The 3,248-nt window shown below is 38.3% G+C and overlaps 1 protein-coding gene across 2 annotated transcripts in view; it reads right to left on the reverse strand.

Annotated features, from left to right (window-relative positions):
• LOC106879743 (LIM/homeobox protein Lhx9) overlaps window positions 1-3,248 on the reverse strand; it is a 127,808-nt gene that overhangs the window by 3,286 nt on the left and 121,274 nt on the right. The gene's annotated exons all lie outside the window — the stretch shown is intronic.

Here is a 3,248-nt window from a genome sequence, read left to right on the forward strand (position 1 = left end):
TTATTCCATCGGTCGCTTTTGCTGAACCGCTTTATAACGGAGACACAAATACACCAACACCAGTCGTAAAGCGGTGGTGTGGGTACAAACGCAGACACAAAAAGACACATGCATAGATACACGCACACACGCACACACACACACACACAAAGACACATGCATAGATACACGCACACACGCACGCACACACACACACACACACACACACACACACATGTATATATACGACGGGCTTCTTTCAATTTCCATCTACCAAATCTACTCAGAAGGCTCTGGTCGAACCAAGGATATAGAAGAAGACAGTTGCCCAAGGTGCCACGCAGTGGGACTGAACCTGGAAACATGTGGCTGGGAAGCAAGCATCTTATCACACAGCGACGCCTGCGCCTATTTATAATTTATTAGCAAATATATTTTTTTTTTATTTTCAGCTTCATTCCCATACAATTTTGCTACTTTTTATGAAATTGATCTGGTAAATCTAAAGTAACCGTATATTGCGTACATTGAAGAAATATATGTTGTTAATATGTGTATGTCAGTGTCTGTGAGCTTTTGTATTTAGAAATGTGAGAATCAGTGCTCAATACAAATAATAAACTATATATATACAGGGTACGATGGGTAAATTGCCGCCATTTTATATTTTCTATGTCGCGCATGCACATTGTTTGTTTTTGATTTTGTCGACTACACAGCATAGTAGGCTCAGTTGGGCATCAACTGAGAGAAAAACAGCAACATGACGTAATTCACTCTGCCAGAAATTTGGAAACGACATGTTATACTGCTTGGAATTCGAGCCGGAATCTCCAATACGAACATTTCAGATTGTTTGGGTGTCAATCTGAGGACAGTGCAATCTGGGAACATGTACTGAGAGTGATAAAATTCAAACATCCAGTCAACATCATGAAGTTTGAAGTGAGCACTATTGATGGCGACGTTATGCCTCCATTCATCTTCCCATATAGCCTCAGACTAGACACGGAGGCCTACATCAAGGAGGTAGCGCTGCCCTGGGCCAAGAAGGTAGCTGCTGGAAGACCCTATGTCTGGCAACAGGACCCTGTACCTTTCCACACAAGCAGGAGAACCCAGTCATGGCTGTCAGACAATTTCTGTGACCACATCACCCTTAACATCTGGCCACCTAACTCCCCAGACTGCACCGCCCTTGATTATTATGTGTAGACCACATTTGAGCGAGAGACCAGCAAAACTCCTAGTAACACCAAAGATGAACTGAAGGCAATGATTATGGCAGCATTCACCAACTTAAACAAGGAGGCCACCCAGAAGAGTTGCAGGAGATTCCGAAGTTGTCTGGAGGCCGTGGCTGAAGCCAATGGCGATTTTATTGAATAAATTTACTCTTCAGTATTTCAAGAGATTTTTCTGTAATTTTGGTAAATATATCTGTTAAAATGAAATGTCAGTGTTATTTTCATTTTTGCGTAATTTAGATGACAGTTTATTCATCGCACCCTGTATATATTTACAGTGTTACAGCTAGTAGACTATAGCAGGAATTGTTACTGTTGGTGGACTTTTGACCATAGGACCATCTGTTCGATTAGATGTAACCTAAAGCATTACAAGAAGGAAAAAAAAATATGAAAGCACTTTGAATCATGTTATTTCTTTGTTGCGGCTTGTTTTTTGCTGTTATTGTTGCTTATTTAACGTATGGCTATCGGAGATTTTACTTTTATTGTGGTACTGTCTTTTATTCATTCTATCACAAAATAACGGTTTTGAAAATCTCACATAGCACTGAGATTTTCAGGAAAACGGAAACATATGGTAGACAATGTACAATCAATGACTAGCCTTCTGGCTAAATTAACTGATTACGAACACCTACAGATGGCTAGTATATAGATTACAAGAAAGATTTCACTCAGGATAAAATTTCGTGTTTTCACGAGAGAAATAATAGATTGTCTAAAGAATTTGGTAGCCACGAGTGAAAGAGCGATTTGGGTGCGTATGGATGTAAACAAAATAACTAGATGCCTATACACCATGAATCTAACAACCGTTAATCAGAACAAAAATCCGACCAGACACTCAAAGGGAAATGGAACAAGAGAGTTGATGCAATGCTTTATCTTCTTCAAACCCTTCAAAGTAATGAAATACGATTTAATTACACGTTGGTTATGTGGTACAACACAACGAAATTTATCTTACCGTTCATGTGTTTTCGAAATATATAATGAGAGTCACTTTGAATTTCTCAGCATACATTCTAGTATACACATTAGTCTAGAAAGAATGTGTGCGTGTGTGCGTGTGTGTGTGTGTGTGTGTGTGTGTGTGCGTGTATGTATGTGGGCATGTATGAGTGTGCGTGTGGGTGTGTATGTGGTTGTGTGTGTATGCGGATGAATGCGCGTGGCTTAGTGGTTCGGATGTTGCGCTCACGAGTGTTAGATCGTATGTTCGATTCCCGGAGCGAGCAGTGCGTTGTGTCTCTTCTCGCTGGTTTAGTCTAATTGTTTTCTGTTAGCCAGCTCACTCTAGCGAGCAATGCAGCATCATTCAAGAGCTACGACGATGTAAAGTGCATTGTAACAAGCAATATATGACAGCATCCAATAATCTAGTCAATCACATGAGGTATATAGATATATATACAAACACATATATATATACATACACATATGTATATACACACACACATATATATACATATATATATATACATACATACACACATATACATATGCATATATAATGATGTGCTCTTCTATTACGTCATAGCCCACATCAGACTGAGCAGGATTCACTGCAAATATGCAACGGTGAGAGTTTAATGCGATTAACAATAAAAGCCAAAATCTGAAGGGAATAATAGTGGCGCTCATCGCAATTATATATTTGTATGTGTGCTTATATGTATGTATATGTATATATATATATATATATGTGTGTGTGTGTGTGTGTGTGTGTGTGAGTGTGTGTGTGTGTGTGTGTGTGTGTGTGTGTACGTGTGTTTGTGTATGTATATATGTATGTATTTATATAATACACACACACACATATATATATATATATATATACATATGTATGCGTATGCATGTATATATAAACACACACATATAAAACAAACATGCAGAATGGCACATACTATATGTTTGCAATATATATGAGGATCACGTCCTTATGCGTGCATACGTGAGAGCTGTATCTAGGTGTCTGTGTATACATTATACATATATACATACATATATATATATATA

Source organism: Octopus bimaculoides, chromosome 1, assembly GCF_001194135.2.
Source record: "Octopus bimaculoides isolate UCB-OBI-ISO-001 chromosome 1, ASM119413v2, whole genome shotgun sequence".
Taxonomy (NCBI): domain Eukaryota; kingdom Metazoa; phylum Mollusca; class Cephalopoda; order Octopoda; family Octopodidae; genus Octopus; species Octopus bimaculoides.